Genomic DNA, 27,309 nt, shown 5'->3' with positions numbered 1-27,309 from the left:
CCTTGGATCTGAAGAGTGGATATTGGCAGGTTGGCTTGGATCCAAAAGACAAATAAAAAACTGCCTTCAATATTGGTACGGGTCTGTGGCAGTTTAAAGTTATGCCTTTCGGTCTATGCAATGCTACCACATTTGAACGTCTGATCGAGATAATATTGAGAGTGCTCTCCTGGAAAACTTGTCTGGTGTATCTAGATGATGTGATAGTAGTGGGAAAATCTTTCCAAGATCACTTACACAACTTATCCGAGGTTTTCCAGCGACTTCGTGATGCCAACTTAAAGCTAAGTCCTAAAAAATGTAATCTGCTTCGAACAGAAGTGAAATATTTAGGACACGTAGATTCACGTGGAGGTATGAAAGTTTATCCGAATAAGATCAAGGCAGTGCAGGAATGGCCTATACTGAAAGATAAGACAGAGTTGCGAAGTTTCTTAGGCCTTTGCATCTATTATAGAAGATTTGTATCTGGGTTTGCCAACGTTGCCAAGCCTCTGACGAAATTAACGGAAGAAGAAGTACGTCTCATGGAAGTTCCGATGCAAGATAGCAGCGATTATCAAAAGTTCATGGATTGCTATGGTGCGACACGCGTTGCACGGTTCGGCGTCACACAGGAAGTACATGAAGACCTCTTTATAGTTTCTGAGGAATACTCTCTCGCTCATTGTGTAGCGAACGACCTCCGTATAGCAAGAGTATTCAGAAACAAATTTGGACATCAGAAAGAACTATTGCGACAGCAGCCAAGAATCACAATAGCTTTGATTGAAGGCTGAAGGCAGGTTCATTTATTACCTAGTCACCAAGCAACATTTCCATCAGAAGCCAACCTATCAGAATCTATAGACGGCATTGCATAGCTTGAAAGAAGACCTTCAAGGCTTGGAGGAAATAAGCTGTTTCCAAGCTCGGTTGTAGACTGGACCAGCTGATTTAGCGGGTTGTGCGAAGCATGCTGGAGATGGTAATTCATGAGATCTTAGTATGCAATTTTAACCCGAAGCAAACCAAGGAGCCTAGTGAAACTGTGGAATGCTACTTCCATCAAGAAGGCTACTGTAACTGTAGGAATGGTTGTGATTGCAGCTTTCGCCACGGTCCTCGGAAAAACTCACGAAACAGACGAGATAACGGGCAGAATAAATTTATTTCGAAAAAATGCTCGGGCACGTCGATATTTTTGTTTCGAGGGGCACAACTTTTGAGGTCAAATTCACAACTATATCGCTCCAATCCTTAGTGTTAGAACAAAAACAATTTTGAATAGGAAATATAGGGTGAGCGATACCTCATTTGAAAGGCCTTTTTATCCTGAATTCAGCGTATTAATTTTTTTCTCATTTAATGCATTCGTTTTCGAGATATTTGAATTTTGTACAGTACGAGTCATTCCGCTAACCATGCTATGTGGAATCATCAATTATTGGACTAATTCATTCTGTGGTAACGATGGTAGCCGTTAATTGTTAAGGTGAAAATGGTTTATTCTTTGGCAGAAAGAATTGAAATTATTTCTTTATTTTTCAAGAATAACGAAGCCGGGAATCGTACAGCAGATGTATTCAATCGATTGCACTCAGAAAAGCAGGTCTGCAGAAAGTACGTTTCAGAACTTGTAAAAGAATTTCGGGAAACTGGATCAGTGGCCAAGAAGATGAAAAATCCCAACCGTGAAAACCGTGTAAGAAATGAAGATGATGTTATTGAAATTCTAGGACAAGTTACGGCTGATCCGACATTGAGCATGAGAAAACTTGCCGATATCACAAATATTAGTATAACGGTCATTCAAAAAATTCTGAAAAGTAACAAATTTTACCCTCATAAAATTCATCGGATACATGAATTGAATGAAGATGATTTTGATCGACGCCAAGAATTTTGTGAGAATATGGCTGATCGTATAGTGGCCGATGAAAACATTCTTTTCAACTTCTGTTTCTCTGACGAATGTATCTTCCTTTTTCGTCAATTCAACTTTTAACCGCCAAAATTGTCGATATTGGTCAGATGGGAATCCAAGGATTTTCCATGAAGTCCATATTCAAACACCAGAAAAATTTAATGTATGGATTAGTATTTATGGTAATCGACTCATTGGGCCAATCTTTATAGTTGGAAATCTAACAGGTGAAAAATATTCACAAAAGCTGGAAAATATAATATACCCTTAAATTGTGGATATTATCGAAAAGGACGATCGTTATTTGGATGATTATTTTATGTTCCAACAAGATGGGGCGTCTCCTCACCATGCACGAGAAGTGCGAGAATTCTTGGACAGCGTGTTTCCTGGAAAATGGATAGGACGAAGGGAGGCTATAGAATGGCCTCCAAGATCACCAGATTTTACACCGCTCGATTTTTTTCTCTGGGGTCATCAGAGCAAAATCTACGCTACACAGGTATCATCATTGGAGGAGATAACTGTTAAGGCGACTAATGATAGAGGAATGTGGACGAATAATGCTACAAAACGTGAGGAATAGATTCGAGCATAATCTCTACATGGGTATGTGCGAGGGAGGAGGACCGTTTTAACATTCATTTTGATATTTTTTTTAAAGGATATTCATTCTCAAAATTATAACTTTGTATTCAAATTGTTTTCTTTCACTGTTTCTAACATAACATTAAAATCCGTAAACCTTTCTACCCTCATTGTTGATGAGACAAATGAATATTATTTTGATGTCTGGTGTATGGCAGTTATGGAGTTTCATCAAATCTACAGAATAAATGAATAATAAATTCGCTAGATTCAGACAGCTTGCTTGACGACCATACCATCGTTGTTTCGAATTCAAATATCAATATTTCAAGAATCAATGAAGAAAAAACCAATATGCTGAACTCAGGATTAAAATACCTTCTAAATGAGGTGAAATATACCCCATCTTCCTTATTGAAAATTTAGGGGTTGTTGTTCTAACACTAAGGGTTGAAGCGATATAGTTGTGAATTTGACCATAAAAGTTGTCCCCCTCGAAACAAAAATCGACATGTCCGAGCATTTGTTCGAAATAAATTTATTCCGCCCGTTATCTCGTCTGTTTCGTTTTAAAAAGCCCACAGTTTAAAATAGGTACTTCGAATTCCAATTTTCATATTCTGAAATTATTCGTGATATTATACCATTAATTTTAGAATGAGTCGATTAAAACCGAAAATTTAAAAATCTTTTTTGGAAAAACTCTATTCATTCAAAAAATTCTAAAGAATTTTCACTATTCTACTTATACTTTCAAAGGCGAATAGTTGGAAAAAATTATCCGGTAGATGAACTAGAGTATGCGTTATAATTATATATTGAATTTAAATTAAATATTCCGCTGCCACAAAACGTTATGAACCACGAGGCAACGAGACTCTCGCACGAGACTAGTCTCGTTGGACTAGTGGGCTTCACTATCTTCGAGTAAGGAAGCGCTCTTTTTTTCCGCGAAATGACGTCGAAATACCCAAAAAGTGGAAATGAAAAACGTGAAAATTGGTTTAGGAGGGATTTTGCAATTGTTGATGAACTTATTCTTCTACTTTCTAAATTTGATGGAAAATATAAAATCCATTCCAAATTTCTTACTTGCAAGGAATTCGACTCGCCTCGATCATTGCGTTCTTCCGCTGTGTTTCTCGAGAATGCTGAGCTTCTGGTGAATACTGCAAACGTAACTTCGCATATATTGATTTTTTCGCACCATGTTATGCACCATTTATGGAAGGTGTCCGAAGGCAAACCCGAGAATCTCTTCTGCAGAGACAACCGAGACGGTCAACTCCAGGCCAAAATTTGTCCGAAGTTAAGAATGATGCTGCATCTCTCTCTGTTCTGTGTGACTTGTATAAGTCTATCCTTTTTAACCATCTCCTCCAGTAATTTCCAGAGGGCGCTGCCAACGCTTTTTGGATAATTTGAAATGTCAATGTACAGAATGATAAAGAAGAAGAAAAATTTATGGAAGAAGCGGAATGGCGCATGACTCTGTTTATCTGATCTCTAAGAATCATTTTGAATTTCCTTAGAGAACGCCTCGTGCAAGTGATTTTAGTGATTTTAATTTTTATTATGGCCGAAAGAAAGTGTTTGATATGTGGGGCTTCTGAGTCAGAAGTCCAGAGATTATTTTGTTTTCCATACAACCCTGCAAGGTACGTAAAATTGTTTATTTAAACCTAAGATCATTTGAGTAAATGTATATTTTCTTTCACAGGAATGAGTTGTGGATGCAAACTCTGGGTTTTAAAGCATGTGCTGTAAGAAAGCATCACAGAATTTGCAACAACCATTTCAGAAGGGAAGCTTTCACCGATTCAAGTTTGCAGAAACTGAATAGAAATGCTATTCCCATGCCTTGGGTAATCTCTTCTTCTGCAGGTAATTAATTTTGTTTCTAAAATTACTAATTTCGTCCAACGTTGCATATTATCATATTCATATATTACAATGCTAACTCCTATTTCGATGTTTCAGCAAATACATTGGAAAGCATGCCTTCCCTTATTAATGAGGAACATGTTGGTACATCAGGTATATCCACATTCGCAGCGTCAGGTATTTTATTCATTCCTATAAATATCAATTTAGTTCATATGGTTGCATGTTATCTTTGATGCTATAATTAAATGTGTAAATCCCTAATCAAATACAATTCTTATTGTTTTTCAATTAGTTCTAGCTGATGAGGTAGAACCTAACACTGATGAGGAACATGCTGCTGTATCAAGTACTTCCACATTCCCATCATCAGGTATTATATTCATTTCCATAAAATATTAATTTAGTTTATATGGTTCCATGTTTTCTACAATTCCATCAAATGTATGATTCTCTTATAAACTACAACTTCAATGATCTTTTAATTAGTTCCAGCTAATGAGGGAAAAGCTTCTGTAACTGAAGAGATACATGCAGGTACATCAATTTCATTATCAGGTATGGTTTTTGCTTTCAATGAAAATCTTAAAACTTTTATTCATTTTGTATGTAAGAATTGTCATTAGACAATTTCTGACTTATTATCATCACTGATCATTATTACATATCAAGTATTGAGGTGTGTCAGCAAACTTTTTCTATTATGAATAAATGTAAAAATCATTTGTCTATTTTCAGATCTCAATGATCCGACACCGAGCACTCCGGCATTGCCACAGTCTCCAATGTGGAGGAGATCCCGTGAATTTAGAAATATCGACAATTTCCATCTTTCAAATTCGACACCAAGAAAGAGGAAATTGGTCGATATAATACGGAGAAAGGAGGATCAACTGCGAAAGGTGAAGGCATTGTGCAGAAAAAGGAGTGCTGCTGTCAGTGATATCCTTGACATTTCGAATGAAAGGGTTGTGAAGAATATTTTTAAGGATGTGCCATCACTGACAGCCAATTTGATGGTGTCTCAAATCAGAAACTATAAAGTAAAAAACGTTAAAGGAAGAAGATGGTCCCTGGAGGACAAAATATTGGCACTATCTCTCTTCAAGAGGAGTCCACGTTGCTACAATCTCCTCCGAAAATTTGCATCCCTACCATGCAAAAATACTATTCTTAATTTGCTGAAGAAGGTTCCTTTCAAAGTTGGCATAAACCAAAATATTTTTGACCAAATTGATCAAAATCTTCCCCAAGGTAAAGAAAGATGCTGTGTCCTTCTTTTTGATGAGATGGACATTAAAGAAGCTGTCCAGTATGATAGTGGGGAAGATAAAATTCTTGGTTTTGAAGATTTTGGAGGATTCAGCTTCAGTAAAAGGCTTGCCACCAAAGCATTGGTATTTATGCTGGTAGGGTTGGGCAAAAATTGGAAGCAACCAGTGGCATTTTTTTTCAGCCACAGGGGTTGTAATGCTGCAGAGTTGAAAGATTGTCTCTTAACAGTCCTCTCTGCAGCAAAGCACATGGCCAAAGTGGATGTTGTTGCTACAATCTGCGATATGGGTCCCAGCAATGTGAGGTGCGTGAAAGAACTTGGTGCTACCATGGAGACACCTTTTTTCTTCTTTGAAGAAAAAAAAGTTTTTTGCATGTTCGACCCACCACATCTGTTAAAATGCTCATATTCTCTGTTTCGTAAGCATAATGTCCAAATTCCGCTGAAAATTGGTGAAACCACAGTTACCAAAATAGCGAAATTTGAACATGTGGTTAAAGCTTACGAAATAGACAAATCCAAAAATATGGTGCTCAGAAGTCTTTGCAAAATCAAGGAGATTTACTTGAAGCCCATATTGCAGTATGCAATGAAAGTGAATGTAGCTGCAAAAGTACTGAGTCGTACAGTTGCAGCTTATGTATTCACTTTGGTCAGTGGAGGTAATATATATTTCATCAACCTAACTTAACCAACTCTAATAATCTTTTCTTAATCTTTCAGGGCAACTGGACTCGGAAGCTGTCGCTACGGCAAACTTCATCACAGAAGTGGACATGCTGTTCGACAGCTTCAATGGGAAAGCGGCTGTAGGTCCTTTTGGAAAGGAGCTGAGGGGACCTTTGAAGCTAGGCTCCCCTCACATAAAATTTTGGAAGGAGGAACATGAGAAGGTGCAAAATTGGCAGTTCATGAGGTATACAAAAAATGGCAGAATCCGAAAATCTATGCCACCTTCCCAAACAGGTTGGCTCCAATCTATAAATGCGATTCAAATGATCTGGAAATACTTAAGGAACAATGGTTTCATTTCCCTGAGGACCAGATCTTTGAATCAAGATCCATTGGAGAACCTGTTTGGGCAAATAAGGTATGGTTGCGGATCCAATGACAATCCTACAGTGCAGCAATTCATTGGAACCCTGAAAACACAACTCCTCAATGGTTTGGTTAATCAAAGCTTTCAGGGGAGAAATTGTGAGGATGACGAAAATACACTTTTGTGCAATTTGAAATCATTCCTCAATATTTCCCTTGAGAGGGAGGAGATGGAAGTTCCAGAAGATGCTTCTTTGACCGATCAAATACCTCAGTTCCAGACATCACCTGAGGAACTGTCGGTTAATATATCGAAAGAAGTTTCTTCTGGAAACCCTGGTGGTTTTTCGGTAGCATATGTGGCAGGAGCTATTCTGAAGGCCCTCAAAAAACACATATGCTGTGCCTTATGCGATAATATGATCAGTTCATCCAGTTCAGAACCTCAAAATTTATTCATAGCGAATAAAGAATGGTCGGATGAAAGATCAGTCCTAATGTACCCAAGTGAAAGGTACTCTGTTGCTGTAGGATGTGGATTTAACAGGTTGGAGGAATTTTTAGATAACTCCCCATCCCATCCTAAAGTAGCAGCAACCGCACTTGGGGTACTTAGATCTGACATAAATTTTGAGGATCTAGGATGTCCTGATCATAAAAATCGCATAAGGGACATCACGACTGCTGCAATATGCAGGATTGGCATTCCTTGGTGGTGCAAAAGGAAGTGCGAAGAAGTAAAGTCAGATGCCAAAAAAAAGGCCTATGAAAAAAAAATTAAAAAATTGCGTCATTCCTGATTTGATTTATTTTTTTACTTCTCTTCGACCAGCTTTTGCATCATCACCCATTTCGATCGCCATTCTTGTCTACCTTTATGACCTTCATGGCTCTAATTTTCATGTTTTTCAAAAATTTCAAAGTTTAATGAATTTTATATGTTCTAATCTTCAATTTCTATGTACCAATTGTAATAAATTCTTGGATTCACCAGCTATATATATATGTGTGTATGTCAATAAACATATTCTGCTGCAATATGTGGGATTGGCATTCCTTGGTGTTGCAAAAGGAAGTGTGAAGAAGTTAAGTCAGATGCAAAAAAAAGGCTTCATTCCTGATTTAATTTATTTTTTTACTTCTCTTCGACCAGCTTTTGCATCATCACCCATTTCGATCGCCATTCTTGTCTACTTTTATGACCTTCATGGCTCTAATTTTCATGGTTTTCAAAAATTTCAAAGTTTAATGAATTTTATATGTTCTAATCTTCAATTTTTATGCACCAATTGTAATAAATTCTTGGATTTACTAGTTGTATATGTATGTACCAATATGTGTGTGTATGCCAATAAACATATTCTTGTGAATACAGAGTTTTGTTATTCCTAAAAATGTCAAAAATGATTAACTTTGCACATGAAGAAAAACTTTCATTTTTGTTATTCAAGATATTTTCGTCGATATTATATGTGTCTTGAATATCAAAAATGAGAGCTTTTTCCTCATGTTCGCAAAAATCGAAATATTTAACTGCGATATGGACTAATGGAGATTCAAATTTCCCGCCATTTCTTCCGCCGCCTATTCCAGCGCCACCTATATATTCCCAAAGCCAATGTTAGAAAGAGATGGAAGATAAAATCGGACATAGATTTAGTTCCTAGTTGACCGTCTCGGTTGTCTCTGCTCTTCTGTATATCTGAAAATAAACGAGTTGGCCTAGCCTGGGGAGCCATAGTATACGAGACTAGTAGAATTGTAAATAAATCTAATTGAATGAACGAGTTTCGACGCATTGAAACCTATTTCATTCCACTTTCCTCTCAGCCAGCTTCTCGCACGCACTCATCAGTATAAAATATGCTGCTTAGAAATTGAAGAGGATATTCGAGGAAAAGCTTACTTTTTGCAGTGGTGTAGACACACACAAACACACACACACAAAATATGGTTCTCAGACGCTTAATGGTTTAATTTGAGGTTTAATTAAAAAAATTACTCATTTCTTTAGGTATTGGCTAATGTGCAAGATCACAAGGCCAGTAGGGGCGGGTGGGAGGATAATGTTGGCTAATGTGCACGATCACAAGGCCAGGGAGGGTGGAAAAAAAATTATATGCTAACCGACACAATTTCAGGTGATTTGTCTATTAGAGAGTTTATTTTGAGATGGTTTCGTAAAAAAAATCAGATTCCCGGCAATAACTTTACAATTTTGCTCCGTTTCGAAAATCCAGAATTTAAAAAATGTCCGCTCAGTAGTTTTCGACATAAATGAGAAAGATCATTTTCTAGTTTGCCTCTGACCGTTTTTTTGGTATTCTTTCCATAAAGGTCAAAATTCTTCTCGGTTTTGTCACAAATTAGACCTCAACTCAGTATTTTTAGCCAATTCAGTAACTCGGAAACTTATTCCGCAAAAATCATTACTTACCAATCACAAATTTGTTTGTGCTGTTTTTAACTTAGAAAATCTCAAAATTTAATTGGAGTAATCGGTTCTACGGATCCGGATTTGACTCATGCGCAATGTTTACATCCCAACTCCCAACCAGAAATACCGACTGACAAAGGACCATTAGGTCAATTGAATGGGTTTTTTGAACCGAGTCTTCACAGCAATGATCGATCTGGTTCCTCATCTATCGATGATCAAAACGGCATTAATTTCCAACACGACGACACCGCACCGGTGCTACGCCAAATGTCAGTCTGCAGGTCCGTCAAAGAATTGAACTCTTTGGATCCGTTGTCCGTGAAATCATGAAAATCGCTATAAAGTATAAGGGCCATATCATAGGTCGAGGAAGCACTATTCTATGGCCTGCAAGATCTTGGGAGCTATCGCCCATCACCTTCAATCTATTTCTTATACAGCTAAATTCCGTGATTCAGAACTGCACCACATACAAATCTATTGATCACTCCAACATTTTTCAAGCGATTTTCTCGAAAAACGTGATATTTTGAAAGAGATTAGTTACCAAAATCAGTGCTGGTCAGACCTTGGGCAAGTTCATTCTGATGGATTCAATTTCCACTATTTGTTATGAGGAATTGAATTCCTTTTTGTTCAACTTCGACTCTTTTGTTTACAATTATTTAGGTACTTAACAACCATTATGTTTATCGACAAGAATTATGATGACTTTTCGGGTTGGAGCTCGAGACGTACCGAATGAATCGGAGTTAAATTGTGATGAAATATTCGCGACACTTCAAATATGAAGACGAAAACGCAAAAATGACACCGGTCATGTGTTCAAAACCCACGCCTCCTCCATCGCCAGATCTTCCGCGGTCTCCCAGAAGACCGAAGTCCATGATGGAAAACCTACTGATGGCTAAAATGGAGCAGGTGGTTTTGAGGGACCATAGGCAATTGGTGCGCAGCGACAGCTTGGATTCAAACTGTTCTTTGTGTTCCATAGGTTCCGAGAGTACTGGCGAAGTGTGCAGGTGCGACGATTGCATCTTGGGCATAGGTGATCTTTATGCTCAGTTCGAGCCTACTGAAGGAAACCGAAAAAAGAAGGTAAATCTTCCGATTATCAATTCTAGGAAAACTTAATAACGTGGTTTGAAACCATCACTGAGTATCAATACATTTGTTCATCTCTCCCACATTAATTGAACTTTGTTTCTTCCATCAACATGAAGTTTGATTTGCTTAATTCGCGCATAAAATAGACCACCATCTAGAAGAGATAGAGATCTAGATATGGCGTCCTCATTTTAATAAGGACTTTGAGATTTATCTCAAAGGCTTATCACAGCAGTGCTCTCTTCTCGTGATCGTTTCGTTCATATTCGGCGATGCATGATAGATGCACGCTTTGTTTCTATGGTTTCATCTGGTTACAGAGATCAATATATTATAACATACTCTATTCAACAATTATTGACATCGAAGCAAGCCTAGGAAGTCCAGATGCAGCCATGGGGAAATATGCCAGGTAAAATATCGCTGACAACTGTGAACCAGGAAACAGAGAAAGAAGAATATGCCACAATAAAATTTACTACTTCTACCTCTCAAAATACAGGGTGTCCCGGAAAATGTGGGAAATCTCTCGGATTCAGATAGAACATAAAAAAATAAGATGACGAGTTCCCATATTTTTTTTTCCTAGCGGCCCTCCCTACGAAGATACGACCGTTTTTAAATTCAATCGTTACAAGCTTGAGTGAGTTTATTTCAAAAAAAATTTTTTTTTTATTGTTATATAACACAAAATAAAACTATTTTGTTCCTTCAATAACTTTCGTATTACACTTTTTTGCAGACAAAATACTAGACTTCATGTTATTTTCAATATAAATTAAAAAATTACTTACTTTCATTATTTTTTTTTCGAAAACGGTTCATTTTATCGACACTGAACAAGAGTACCTTTTCGTTAGCTTAATGTTGAAGGTATCCAAATTTGTTGTTTTTAGCACCTTATCATACAGGGTGTTAAAAATGTAAGCATTAAAATGTACAACCCAGTCGGCCCCTGGTAAACTGAACAAGCTAATTGAAATTTGAGTGCGGTGATATAAGAGGTTCTTACTACTATTAATCATATCAAATTTTCATCAAATTATATCGAGTAGTTTGAAACTTATTTCATTAAAATTGATTTCCAGTGGCGTCATTTAGGAGGTCGTACCTTCGTAGGGGGGGGGGGAGTGCGCTTGGGAAAAAAATTATGGGAACTTGTCATATTCATTTTTTATGATCTATCTGAATCCAAGAGATTTCCCACATTTTCCGGGACTCCCTGTATATACTCTCAATACTCTTAATAGAAGAGACTTGTGTATAAGTTTAGCAATTGAAAAAGAAGGAGAAGTGCAGTATTTTCGAGGTAGCACTTAAGTCACTTTAGAACGTTTTTTGTTTTTCAATTGAATAAATGAGTAAGATCGGGCCGCATTTGAAACTTTAATGATAATAGGGAGTGAACAAAATAAAAATCTCAGGGAATGGGCAAGTTTCCTAAAAGTCCAAAATCGAATTTAAAATTATTTATGGCACCCTTTTCCATTAGTTATCCAACATGTAAAAGATTCGCTTCAAAATTCAGAAATTTCAGAAATATACCCTTCGAAACTTCGAAAATGTAAAAGCTTGTGACGTAGAATGCCTTTACTAAAGTCTAGGGACAACAGTGGAACAGATCAAGAAGATATAGAATCCTATATCCACACATTTCAAAAAATTGTTTCTGTGTCTATATATTCTTAAAAACGATGACATTTATGTCATTGTTTGATATTTCTATGCACTGTTTTCCTTGTCAAATGTGATCACCAAACTTGATATTTATTAAGTCTATGGTGATCATAAAACTTTCATGACCTTTATTGATTCGACGGGCGTTGCCGGCTTGTGAAAATGACGTAGAATGTTCATAAGAGAGCACTTCTGAAATCAGAATTTTCGTAAGTGAATGCAGACAAAACGCAATATGTTAAAATTCTAAAAAAATATATTTCGATATATTTGAGTTATAAGGATTTCAATGACGTATATTTTGAAATTTAGGAAAATACCCCATTGGATAGATTTATTCTGATTTTTATTTAGTTTATTTATCAACATGGACACGAATTCTGATGAAGAAGATAAAAGGGGATGTTTGAAAAGCGTATCAAGCAATAAAATAAAATAAAATTGGGAGAAGCTAACTATAACTTAAACAATAACATGGCGGAAAAATTTTAAAAATTATCCGAGAATATATTCTTAGTAAAACAAGCAACATCAAATGCATGCAATTCGAGCGGAAAAAACGATCCTAATTTTTTGGCAGTTCTTCTTTAATCTCCAACCGATTTAAAACGCCTAATTTCAGAACAAGAAATCGAACAGAAGCAATTATTATTGTTCACAAGGCAATGCACATGTGACGATTAATGGACCTATGGATCTCAACGAATAATTTTCACCGGTCTCTTCGAGGAAAATGAGATTCCAGCGAATAAATTCGCCGCATAGAAATGGAACTCTACATTTCCCAAAGAACTTTTTTTTCTCAATAACGAAGCGAAATATACGGCGGCAGTGATGTATGAATCACAAGGTAAATTGGTTAAAATACTACTGAAACTTCCAATACAACTGAACGGCACACAAAAGATACATGTTTGCAAAAAATATGACGTTTCTGCTCGCTGCTACGAAAATAGGTAGTTAGCGCTGCCGGGTGAAATGAGAAAATGAACCAGATCAGAAGATAAGACAGTTATAATGTGAAGACAGAAGATAGATATTTTCATTACTTATTTGATATTTATTTTTTCACGTAGTTATCATCGGATAATTAGTAAAATAAAATTCGATTCGATTCATCAAGTTGGGAAATATGTCCGTTCACCGGTTGACTGTAGGGATGGTTAAATTCTCGATTTGATTTTGGGTATAAAAACTGAATGCAGACATCACAAGCCACACGCAATATTGGATGAGGAGCGATCCTTACGTCATCGTTGCATCTGCTCCAACACTGAAGGGTATAGTGTGAATACTTACATGAAAATTTGACGGAAAATATAAGGGGAGGATCTGGGCAGTATATAGTAGATATACTATCAAACAATTATGTATTATATTCTTGATATACAGGGTGTTTCCTAACTGAATGTCAATATTTATGGGGGTGATTTTTGGGCCCATTTTAAGAAGAAAACTTTATATGAACATATGTCCTAAACGTCTTACCTTTTGAGATACAGGGTGGTATTATTTAGACAGTCAGTGGCACGCCACTGACATGAGCAAATTTGATCTCTTGAATTTTTTTGTCCGACTCACGGGTTTCACCATGTTCTCTGCATGGTGATATTGTCGTATGTATTAAGAATATTGTTATGATCAAGCAGAGAAACGGTTTTTATTTTTTTAAGCGGAAACCGTGAATCGGATTAAAAAAAGTCAAGTGATCAATTTTGGTAATAAATGATTGGAAATTTCGAGAATAATTTTTATTTCATTAAAAATCTGTGGCGTACCAATGTCTGCCAAAATAGGTAGGTCAAATTACGTACGAACGCCACTGGTGGAAATTAAGAAAAAAGTGATACATTAAAAAATGCCTCTTGATTCATAGTATACATGTATGACAAATTTCCTTGAAATATTTGAAGGGATATTGTAGATATTGATAATAAATGATTCATTTTTGAAAATTTTACCACCCTGTATCTCGAAAGATAAGTCGTTTAGGACATATGATCATATGAAGTTTTTTCCTTAAAATGGGCCCAAAAATCAACCCCATAAATATTGACATTCAATTAGAAAACACCCTGTATATGTTACGGCTAAAGATAGGTGTGAACATAAACTTAAGATTAGCCGGCTCAACTTAGGTTTATATTCGAGGATCGGCTAAAGTTCGATAAAATATTCATCTGCGTCATGGGATTTCATCTTTAGCCGGCTAATGTGCACATTACCCAGAACGGAACGGCTATGTATTCGATGGACACGCGGAGAGGTGATGTGTCATGAGTCACAGATTACAGAGTAGAAGGTCATGAGTGGTCGGATGGGAGAGGACGAACGCACACGGCCACTTTTTTGTTTAAATTTTTAGAATTAAATTTGGCAAAAGAGCATCGAATGTATTGGGGTTGTATTACATATAATAATAATATAATAATATATTTATTGATCCTCTGAGACATATAAACAAACATGTATAGGACAGGTCAAAAAACAAAAAGAAAACAGAAAAATTACTCGACTTGAAATACAAATGGTTGCCGATAATAATCAGCAACACTATAAAAACATTCCTTAATCAGTTTAGCCTTAACCTTCCTTTTAAATTCCTTGAGTTCGAGAGACTTAACACATTTTGGTAAATGATTAAATAATTTGATACACTGATATTTTGGTGAATATTCAAATCTAGTTGTTTTATGTTTTGGAATGTGGAATAGTTCCCCATTTCTAGTACTATAGCTGTGAAAGCTGGAAAGTTTTATGAAGTCCCTCTCATTCTCCTTAAAATACACCAGGCACTTAAAGATGTATACACACGCCACTGTTAGAATCCCACTCTCTACAAATGTCGGACGACAAGAGGTTCTGGGATGGATATTGAACATCATTCGCAAGATTCTTTTCTGAGTTAAGAATACCCTATCAACATCAGTGGAGTTTCCCCAGAGCATATAATATTATAGGAAAGATGGCTGTAAACAAGACTATAATATATGTTGACAATAGCGCTTATAGGAAGTGAGTTTTTGACCCTGCTTATTGCATAGTAAGAACTATTTAGTTTCTTACAAACGGAATCGACATATGCAACCCATCTTAGATTGGAATCGATGTAAATACCAAGAAATTTTGAGTGCTGCGCCGACGAAATGATGTCATCCATATGACGTATAACTAGAACTCGCTCACGACCCCTCAGAGTGAAATGAACACATTGTGTTTTCTCAATGTTTATTATGAGTGAATTTGAACGACACCACTCAACAAAGCATTTCACCAACTTACAACACAGTTCCTGAAGGTCATCAAAAGTACGAGCAGTTACCAACATAGAGGTATCGTCAGCAAACAAAAGTATTCTGATGAACTTGATTAGCGGAAGTAGATCTGAGAAATTAGATGAATTAGCCATCATCTTTCTCAGATAGTCAGGTAAGTCATTAATGAATAGTAGGAAAAGGATTGGTCCCAGAACGGAACCTTGTGGGACTCCAAGGTTCAACTCTCGTTCGGTTGAAATGAAATCAGCCACCTTGACGGACATTGTTCGACCCTTAAGATAACTTGATAGCCAATCAAGAAACACACCTCTAAAACCCGCCCATGCATGGGTTTTCAATTTAACATGTAACATTTTTTATTTTCATCTATTTAGGAGGTCTTCAAAGCGAGCCTAATTTGTGAAAAACCATAATATGACCCCACAAGGAAATGAGATATTAGACATAGAAAATTTTTTCTGTAAACAAAAGTATATTTCCTCTACTATTCAATAATTGGGTTTATGGAAAAATTACGAAATAGGAACTATAGTTTCTAACGTTGCAATTTCTTTCCAACCAATTCTTTCGCAAAAAAGAACAAAATAAAACTATGAACAGGAACATTAGTTGAAAACACTTTTTCTAGCTGATTTTGTTGAAAATTTCTTCCCGAGTCATTGAACATACGGGTTCTAAAATACGGCCTGTCGCCATCCTTGATGAATCATCCCGGAGGATACAAATGCATTCATCCATTCATCGTAAAGCTCATCAGCCAAATAGTCAGGTTAACTACAAACAAGATTGGGTACTTCTTCTTATATTTTTCTAGAATTTGACTTTTGGTATTTTGATGAAGAAGTTCGCGGCATCATTCTTGTCTTCATTCTCTCCTTTTGCTCATTCCATTCCCCTCAAATTATGAATGATAACAAGATAAAAAATAATCACTAACACTACAGTTTTCCCTCACACTCAAAATAGCATGACTCGAATTTTGTCATCAGCGTTTAGATTTTTAGATTCGTCAATAAGAATTCATTGAGACACAGTTGAAACAAATATATGTTCATTCTCCAATTTCTCAATTGCTTGACAGAATGCTTTTCTGCTATTAAAATATGTGAAATCCATACAAAAAATGCATTGCATTGATAGTTCGATTATACTCGTATTACTATTTCTTTACATTGTTTTAATTGCCGAAAATTTGCGCCCCTCAAGCCCTCTACATTTTTAGCCGATGGGATATGGTTACACTTAAGTTTAGCTGGCTAAAGATAGAAGAAACTAACATTAGCAAATACTCGAAGCTAAACGTAAGTTTAGCCGGTTAATCTTAAATTTATGTTCACACCTATCTTTAGCCGTAACATATATACAAATTTCCTGAATCCTCACATGAATATGTCCCTCCTGTCAAAAATACCATGTAAATGCAGTCCAATTATCGTGAGTTATTCCACAAGTGCATCAAAAGATAAAATTATATCTAATTAAAAATTGAAACGAGGCTTGAAAATTTGGGACCCCTGCTCCAGAACATGCAGTCTGGCAAAGGGCAGGAAACTCTTAACGTACTGTACGCACTCACACCGCCGTGTAATTTGATAAATGAAGTTGTGGTGAATCTCAGAGCCCGTTAATTTAGGGCGTGCCTAGCTGTCTTTCCTTATATTTCCGTTTCTGTCAGACTGCTGTATTCGACTTTTTGTTGAACATAGTAGAGATGCCTTGGAGAATCGTGAAATTGTTATTGATGTATTTTTCGATTTATCAAAGGCGTATGATTGTCTTGACCATAATCCTAAAAAAGGCTGAAAGATATGGTATCTGGGGTCCAGTCCTGAAATCGCTTCGATAATTTCTTCATAAGAGAAAACAACGTGGGGTAATTAGAAAAAACTTCACTGATTTTCGATCTGAATTGCAAACCTTTAGGTAATATAGGAATACCTTAAGGAAGTGTCGCTGGACCCATGTTGTTCATAATTAACATAAATGATACAGTATTAAGTATTTATCCAGCTGTTTTTAATCCGATTTTGTATGTGGATGATTCCAATTTTCTGGTTAAGGGTTGCTGCTACCTGACTTGATGGACAGTCTTTTGTTGTAAATTTTGTTACAGCTTTCAACTAGATGGTTTCATATGAACAAACTCGATCTCAATGAAGAAAAAACTCGGGTAATACATTTCCAGTAAATTTCAACGTCACAATACGATTTCAATAAACATGGATGACTTTCAAGGTAGAAAAATGTGAAATTTCCTGGCCTACATCTTGAAAAGACACTATGTTGAGATCAACATATAATTAATATCCTTAGTAAATCAACCAAGCAATCTACAGGGCAGTTCGAGGGCCTATTAGACATTTCTGGAGAGCTGGACCTATTTGAAATTTCAAAATTTGTATTATGGACATTATCTACTGAGCTGAAATATTCTTGAAGCCTAAGCACTTTCAGTTATACTGGGAATAGAAATAAATTTTTCCAAAAATTTTAATTTTTATTTTTCCGTATCTGATATAATGAAGTATTCAATTTTGAATATATTCCTGTTCAAACCGTTGCAGTCGTCCAAATGGTTTTCATAATATTGGGAAAAAACTGGAAAAAAAAGATATATGCGTATTCAGTATTATGTTCGATATTCCTATTCTAAATATCTTAAGTACAAACCGTTTCCACATTTTTGAAGTCAAAGAATGTGGAAATATTGTTCATTTTCTGAATTTCGAAAAACTTGCCACAGAGTGTTCCAAATGCTGTGTCAAAAATGGGGATCAAGATTTGCTCATAACTTCCTTTTTTTTCAAATTACAACCCTAATTTTTTATGATTGCGTTGGATTTTGCGAAGAAAAATAATGTCAATGCTATAAAAATGAATAATTTCCGAGTTATTTAGGATTTTCTGAATTTATGTCGTACGTAGAGTGAAATTAATAAAATCAACGATTCATTTTGTGGAATGCAGAAGTAATAAAATTGTGAGAACTGTTTATAAGATCTGTCACTTGTGAATGATTGGGAAAATTTATCTCCTATGACCATGGATTATTAATATGGAACAGATTTTATTAATTTTATTCTACGTACGACCTAAATTCAGAAAATCCCAAATAACTCAGGAATTATTCATTTTAGGAGCATTAACATGTTAGAACACTATCATTATTTTTCTTCGCAGAACACAACGCAATCATAAAAAATTAGGGTTCTGATTTGAAAAACGAAAGTTATGGGCAAATCTTTATCCCAATTTTTAACACAACAATTGAAACACCCTGTGGCAAGTTTTTCGAAATTCAGAAAATGTACAATATTCCCACATTATTCGACTTCGAAAATGTGAAAACGGTTTGTGTTCAAGATATTTAGAATAGTAAATAATATGGAACATGATACTGAATACGCATATCTCTTTTTTTTTTCCAGTTTTTTCTCAATATTTTGAAAACCATTTCTACAAATGCAACGATTTGAACAGAAATATATTCAGAGTTCAATATTCTAGCATATCAGAAAAAAAAGTTGAAAAAATTTTTTTTTTATTTATTTTCATTCCCTGTATAACTGAAAGTGCTTAGGTTTCAAGAATATTTCAGTTCAGTAGATAATGTCGAACAATATCATAATCCAAATTTCAAATAGGTCCAGAAACGTCTAATAGGCCCGCGAACTTGGTACACCCTGTATAGTCTAATCATTACTCGATACAACTTCGACTGTCTAAAGATTGTCTATCACTCTTCAATTGAGTCTATAATGCGATATGGCATAATTTTCTTTACAAATGAAAGATCTTCCAATTCAGTGTTTATAGCACTGAGCATTGAGAATAATAACGTGCGTTCAAAAAAATTCGTCGTCAAGTAGGCTATGGAATTTTAAACTTTGATATTCGGTGTCTGAACGTAGGTCTTTTCTTGAATTACTTCATCTTCCCAAAATGTAAACAATGATGACATTAACCAATACATCGTAATTTTGTATGGAAAGTGGAAAGGCACTTTTAAGGAAAAATAATTTCACCCGAAGTGTGAAAAGCATTTCTCCCAATGAGTCAGATCACAAGAATCCAAACAATCTGAGGGGGTCAGAAAAATTCTTGGTTAAAATTTTAACCGATGTTAGTTTAGTTTCTGTTCTGTCATCATATTTTCATTATTGCTGAATAACTCTGAGGTAATAAATGCTTTTTGCATGTCCGTGAAAACCTTCTTTATAATTTCCTGATAATTTTAATTCAGCAACAATCCAAAATGCTTACTTCTAACTTGACAGTTCACCTGGAAAATAGTAGCAAAAGCTAAGAATTACGTTAAGACACGAAATATCGTCGTTCGAAATTCCATAGCCTACTTGACGACGAATTTTTTGAACGCAAGTTATTAGAACTCAATACACAGGGGAAGGCAAATTCAGGTCGAACAAAATTCTTACTTTCCCTGCAATATTTATTCAAGAATTCCTTTTGTATTTCTTCAAGAATAAACCTCAGTTTGAACATCTAAAACCGCAATCAAACTCTTCTACGAAAAATCTCTGTTATAACTTTCCACAACATAGACTTACATCTACAGAAAAGAGTGCCTATATTACAACCGAATAAAATTTTTCAACAGATTAGCACAACCTATTGAAATACTCAGTTCTCTAAATTCATTCAAAAAACATATACATGATCTTCTCTTGAAAATCTAACCTTACTCATGTGATGAGTTCCTGGTTCATGTTAAAAATGTTTCTGTCTTGACTGTTGTTTCAGTTAATGTCGCTTGTCGCTCATATAATTGTTTGGCGGTATGTGCTGGGGTGAGTTCACGCTATTTGAGGAAATGCGTGCTCTTGGGGTGATTGTTTCGTCCCACTGCTAGGACTCATCAGGTAGGTTAATAAACCCTAGCAGCTGACTACGACAATCGCCGAAGCAGCATAGTTTGTGCCTGCTATAAACGCCGGTTACGTCGAGGGTATAGAGTGTTGCGTCGCCGGTGGCGCCATCGTTTGGCGTATGCTGCACCGCAATAGACGTATATCTACCCTGTGATCGCAACCGTCGTGCGCAGTGATGCCATCGTTTGGCTACCCTTGGTACCATCATGGTGAGATGAAGTATTCCTCTACCATGGGTACAACTACGCCGCCACAATTGTATTTTACTGTATGATGTTCCATGAAATAAAATTCTGTTCATTATTATTATTATTAATAATATAAAAGATGAGAGTTTAGGCAGTGCATATAAACTTAAAGAAAAAATACATATATGCAATTGGAACAAACAAAAAAAAGTCAAAAAAAAAGAAAAAAAGTTGCATTGGAAGATAAAGAATAAAAACTTAAAAGAAATTCACACGCGATGTGACCAATCGTCATAACCGTTTGTGAACGCGTTGACAGTCACTGAACCAACTTGGAACTGTTCCAAGTATCGTTTGATACTTGGTGTTTACCCGATTTACCAAAAAATGCCGCCTCTGCACGGTCCTAAAATTCTCCTTCTTCAGCTTATAAGCGTGACCACGTAGTCTCCAGTCAGTATTCACATCGAATAGATGGTTCAGATTTACACCCAAAAAGTTATGTAGGACTCGGTACGTGAAGATAAGGTCACCTCGAGCTCTCGGCGAAAGTTGGCAGATCCATAATAGCAAGCCTCTCGGAATACGATGGACGTGCGGGATCATAGGGCAGTCGCGTAGCTCGGCGCTGGACATTTTCCAGCAAAGACAGGTCACGGCTCAACACCGCACTCCACACAGGACCAGCGTACTCCAATACAGGCCGGACGTACATTTTGTACAAGGTAGCACAGGTCTGGGGTGCACATCTACCAAACGCCTTCTATATCAAGAACAAAAATCTCCTGGCTTTATTCGCAGCGTGAAGTATATGATCCAACCATCCCAAATTCTCCGTCACAATCACGCCGAGATCACAATGGCTATTAACAGCTGAGATGGAATAGCCATTCAAAAAATATGTCTGGCGGGGATTTCGAGCACCTAAGTGTAGGACCACACATTTTGTAAAATTCAGTGGCAGATACCACTCCTCACAACACCGCAACAAAGAATCAAGATCTTGCTGAAGCTGGTTGCCTGCTATTGTCGGGTCATTATATAATTTGGTGTCATCAGCAAATTGGAAGCAAAAAGACTTTATATTTCTTGGTAGATCGGATATGTAAATGAGAAAGAGTATAGGGCCCAAAACTGACCCCTGAGGTACCCCACTAAGAACAGACCTTGAAGAAGACAAATATTTTCCGACGCGAACCCTGAACGTTCGGTCGGGAAGGAAGCTACGAATCCAAGAGAGAAGATGTCCTCGAATACCAAAGTGGTCCAGTTTTTTCAAAAGGTGTTCATGCGGTACCTTGTTGAAAGCACGAGAAAAATCTAAGTAAAGAATATCGACGGGAGAGTTATTGTCCAAAGATTTGGACCAGGAATTCACACACTCCAGGAGATTAGTTACAACCGAACGTTCAGGAATGAAACCATGCTGACAGTCCGGAATAATTTTATTCTCAAGTGAAAACTTCAGCACTTTCTCCAAGTGACCGGCACTGATCCTTCGTTTTAATTCATCCTGAAGCTTATTGAGTTCCCGGATCTGAAGAGGAGTCTTATCATCAGATATATTGATGCTCCGCTATTCCTGAACGGCCCTGAGCACCTTCCTATTCTTCAGCAATTTGTTGACGATATTAGGATTACTGAATGAGACTTTTATGATTCTGGGACGACCTGTGGTGGGCGTACCAATTCTAGAGAAACCTGTCAGCTGCGTGCTTGCTCCTGGGGCTATATAGTCTATAAGGCGTGTCATAAAAGTGGAAGCTTCACCACCACCGTCCTCAGATATCCCCCGAATTAAAATATTATTATGACTTTAGCCTTGCGGCTTTCACACTCCTCTCCAGAGGATAATTCACTTATCCCAGATATCTCAGATATCAAAAGGATTAAGCTCTGTTGGAGCCCTTTCCAGGTTTTCGGGCTCGTGGTGGTGGTCGGGTCCGGGTCGCTCCTCGTCTCCGTGCTGTAGGTTGGATTCCTGCTCCACCCGCTCTTCCTGTCGGCGCAGACGGTGTTCCTCTGCATTCCCCATGTACTTGCGTACAGTTCTCGCCGTTCCGAGTAGTACCGCCTTCTGCATGACTCTATAGATATTTTCGTCCAACTGAAGTTTCCTCAAGTTCTCCAGTAGTTTCTTCGGTATCAGGCCTGTAGATGAGATGACAATAGGGATGGTCTTGATATCTTTCAGCTTCCACTGTCTTCTGGTTTGTTCCTCGAGATCTCTGTATTTTGAAATTTTTTCAGTGTGCCTATCTAGAAGATTGTTATTATTTGGAATCGCGACATCGATGAATAGTGCTCTGTCCTCATCTTTATTGAGCAATATGAGGTCTGGTCTATTGTGGGTTATTTTCCGGTCTGTGAGAACAGTGCGATCCCAGTAGAGCTTGTGATGTTCGTTTTCCAGCAAAGCATCCGGATGGTAATTGTAATAAGGAACCTTTTTCGAAGTTAGAAGTTGGTGTTTTAGTGCCAATTCTTGGTGAAGAATCTTGGCAACAGCATCATGTCTATTCTTGTACTCCGTGCCCGCGAACTTTTGACATCCCCCGGTGACGTGCTGGATAGTTTCATGTGTCGCACAGCCATAACGACAGCTATCGTCCGCCACTGAGGCATCCTTGGCGATGTATTTCATGTAATTTCTTGTCGGAATCACTTGATCCTGGATGGCGAGTATGAAGCCCTCTGTCTCAGGAAACAACCTTCCGGAAGTCAACCAGTAGTTCGACGCAGATATGTCGACGTAATCATGGTTGACCTCATTCTGGTGCCTCCCGTGCAAAGGTTTGCCAATCAGTTTCTGCATTTTACTTTCTGTAGAGTGATCGACGGTTTCCAAGTGGTCCTGCTGTAGCTTTAACGGTGTAGAAGTATCAGCAGCACAAACTACTCGATGGAGTTCTGATGAAGTAGCCTTGCTCAGAAAATATTTTCGAAGTCCTTCAATTTCCTGGGACATACGGTTGGACAAATCAACAATTCCTCTACCCCCAAGATGTCGTGGCAGCTCGGTCCGTTCTATTGAGCTTTTGGGGTGATGTTTATTGTGTTTAGTCAGCATCGTCCTTATTTCTCTCTGTAAGGCTGCTAAATCGGTGGTGGTCCAAGAGATGATACCGAATGAGTAGCTCAGCGCCGAGCAAGCGTAGGTATTGATAGCTTTCATCAGATTCTTGCTGTTAAGGCCAGTTCTCATTATCCTTCTCAATCTTCGGGTGAACTCCTCCGTTAGTTCTTTCTTCATCTGGCTCTGATTGATTTTTCTTGCCTGTTTTATGCCCAGATACTTGAATGTGCCTCCTTCCTTTAATGCTTCAATTTCTGCACCTTCCTTGAGTTTGAACGTACCATCTTCTATTTTCCCTCTCGTTATGTTTAGCAGTCGACATTTTTCTAGTCCAAACTTCATTTTGATGTCTTCCGAGAATCCTTCCATTATTATGAATTGTTAATTGTATCATGAGTCATTTGTTTGTGAAGTCATAATTCCTAAATGACAAGGGTTGTTATTATTGGGTTCTTTTGAATTGCGCATGATTTCCTATATTCACATATATTAATTTTTTTACCGTTTACTTGTGAAACACCCATCGCAATACTTTTTTAAAACTAAAAACACTGAATCTACACACCAGTTGATGAATTAAGATAAACACTGATTGATGTCATCCTATAAATATTTTCATTAGAAAATGGGTCTTCTTAATTGACGATTGTCTTTTATTTCACGATTGTCGAGAAAAACATGTACAGCGTAATGAATCGGGAAATTATGGATATAAAATCAATCCTGGCACTCCTTTCAGTGTTTTCTTATATCTCGGCCGTACAGTATCGATTTTTTAACATTGTGCAACGGGGTCCAAGATGTCACTTTTTGAGGCAGTAAATGCTTGGCTAGACAGCAGAAAGCCTACCCCTATTATTAAGTTGTATTTGGTGAAGGAAAAGGTGAGTTTATCCAGTTTGCCTTGCGCAATTTTATTTAGTTTGATGATTTTATAGAGTGTTAAAAAATTGTCAAGTAGGAATCTGAAAAATTGATGTTCTGCATTGAAGGTAGGTTGTATCTTTTTAATAAAACACATCACTTGGGATCCTTCGGAAGCATCAAACACTGTAGAATTCAACTCCCGGATATTTTTGGGAATTCAGCATTATGTATCCAAATGGAGTTACATATACAAGGTGTTTTCAATGATGATTTTTCATTTTTAACAGGTGGTAAAACTCATCGAAATAAACAATTCTCTATACAAAACTTTTGAAATACCGAATTTGACAAAAAAAAATCGATCAAAGTATGTCCTTATACTTTGATCTTGAGTTGCTTTCATTATCAGACAGACACCTGAAAGCGTGAGTAACATATGTCAATTTATCTATTTATCGCCATATGGTTTTGTTTCGAATGCAAGTAAATGAGGTGAGTGACTGGGCGTGCGATCTTTGGAAATAATAATTATTGACAATCATGCATATTTTTTCTTTAGGCGATTTCAGTGAAATTTATTTCTACTCCCGATAGGACAACATAATATTAATCTTTACAAACAGCTGTGAAAAAAATTGATAATATCCAAGATTAGAAACTCACCAATAAAATTGATCAAAATTATTGAAATTTGACACATTTATTTGGATATGCGCACTGTCTTGCCCAGCGTAATAATGAGTGACTACATGCAAGTTGTTCACGGATAACTTGAAGGGCACTTTTTTTTGTGTAGCAGGGGGAAAATCTGTAAGTCAGACGAACCACACTCTCCTGAGCTCGAGACCCACTAAAAACCCTTAACTGCTTCTTCAATAGTGGTTCCGGGCATTTGCGTATAAACCGTTGATCTCTTAGTCGGTTTTCTTCTCGCACACTATCGTGCTGGGATTTATGTGTTTATCCTCTACTGGATAACACTTTATTCGATTTTTCAATAAGTTCATGTTCTTATTTTAATCTCTTCATAATTGATCTCTTGGTCTCCTTCGTTAAATTCGCATTCTCCTTTTGTCTTCCTCTGGGTCGTCCACTAGTCTCTTGAGTTCTTCATTCGGATGGTTTTTCGCTGTTTCGAATAATTTCTCTGCTTTTCTGTTCATGAATTCCGTTATGGTTTCCCATTTTAGGTGCCTATAAATCTGTCTCTTCCTGACAAACCAAGGTGCATCTATTGCACATCGTAGCAGCTTGTTGTCAGTGGCCTGAATTCTTTTGATACGGCTCTTTGCCGGGAAACCCCAGGCAACTGATCCATAAGTCACTTGAGGCCTAGCAACGGCTTTGATTATCTTCAATTTTGTCACTTTCGACATGTGGCTTCTTTTTCCTATTAGAGGGTAGAGTCTATTCATCGCTGCTTTCGTTTTGTCGATTGCTTGTTTGATATGACTTTTCCAAGTCCTTTGTCAAGCGTTATTCCTAAATATTTGGCTTCATTTTTCCAGTCGATTTCTTCGCCGCCAACTAGATTCGTTGTGGGTCACAGTCTTCTCTTCTGTAGTAATATTGCTTGGCTCTTTTGTCCATTGAGATTGATTTTCCACTTTATCCACCAGTCATTTGTTTCGACAATCGTTTCTTGTAGAACTCGTTCTATTACTTTTGGGTTGCGGTGTCGAGTTGCTATGCCTGTGTCGTCAGCTTATAACGTTAGCATGGTTCTTGGATTCTTCGGAATATCGTGAATGTATATGTTGTACAGACGTGGCCCAAGTACTGACCCTTGGGGTACTCCAGCCTCTATATCTCTTGTTGTAAAGCATTCTCCTTCTATTTTTGAGATAATTCCGGATCAACTTGCATATTTTGATCAAATGTCCAGCACATCTCTTCTTATATATTAATCCTTCATGCCATACTCTGTCGAATGCTCTGGAGACGCCTAGTAAAACAAGACCTGTAGCTTGTTTATTTTGGAATCCCTCTGTAATGTATTCTGTGAGCCTCAATAATTGTTGCTCTGTTGAATGCTCTCTTCGGAATCCGAGCTGTTCTGGTGGTATAAGTTTCAGATTTTCGGTTTCCTCATTTAGCCTTGTGGCTATAATTCTTTCTACTACTTTTCCTAATGCCGACAGTAGACTTATCGGTATGTAGTTTTGTGGGAACTTCTTCTTTTTGAATGATTTATCGAACAGTATGACTTCCGCTGTTTTCCATTTTACTGGGTAGTGTTCTGTCCTCATAATTCCATTCGCGATATTTGTTAGAGCGCAGTGGCGGCTCGTGATGTAGTTAACTAGGGGGCTACTTTTAGAATAATAATAAAAATATGAAATTTTAAAACCAGTTTTCCGCAAAATTTGATGCAATTAATAATACTTTTTAAAACATACCTGTTCTTATCTACTTGCTCGTTGTGCTTAATAATATTATTCCGGAAAGCTGAATCTAATTGAGCAGCGATATTAGTCGTAACCAGAAAAGCTAATTCTGTCGAACCATTTACATGCTTGGCAGATAGCTCATGCTTCTTAATTTTTTCATTAGGGTGCTTCAGATCTCTAAATCCTGCCCTTGCCCATACGTTATCCCTTGTTATACACTTGTCAAGAGAATCCTCTTGCGTAAAAAGTTTTTGGAGTTTTATGTGCCTGGGTTAAATTTAAATCGGGAGTCGGTCTACCCAGCAGTTTAATACGGCTTTTTTCCGCCAGTGAAAGCCTCGCGAATTCAGTTTTTAAAATATTTTGAACACTATTGTCCGCCATGATTTCAAAACGTAAACAAATACGAACACACGCTAGGGGTGTGTTCATAAACTTACTCCGAGAGTAGAGTATGAGTATGGTCATGCTCAGAGAGCATACTCTGAGGAACTAAAAGTACGTTTGTGAACGCTTCGGGTAATCAGAGCTTACTCAGAGCTTGCTCTGAGTAAGTTTGTGAACGCAACCTTTGTTGTCTATACGCTAGCGGGCAGCGGCTAGACTGAAGCGAATAGGGGCGACTTTTATCGTAGCTCTTTTACTCCTTAAAACGACCGACATGAAGAGTTGCGGCTGGAGCCGAATGACTGTCCGAATGCAAGA

At 37.2% G+C, this 27,309-nt stretch overlaps 1 protein-coding gene across 4 annotated transcripts in view; it reads left to right on the top strand.

Annotated features, from left to right (window-relative positions):
- LOC123310129 (inositol-trisphosphate 3-kinase B) overlaps positions 1-27,309 on the top strand; it is a 219,010-nt gene that overhangs the window by 91,921 nt on the left and 99,780 nt on the right. The window lies entirely within an intron of this gene.

Source organism: Coccinella septempunctata, chromosome 3 (genome assembly GCF_907165205.1).
Source record: "Coccinella septempunctata chromosome 3, icCocSept1.1, whole genome shotgun sequence".
NCBI lineage: Eukaryota > Metazoa > Arthropoda > Insecta > Coleoptera > Coccinellidae > Coccinella > Coccinella septempunctata.
This window is presented reverse-complemented; position numbering and strand designations above follow the sequence as displayed.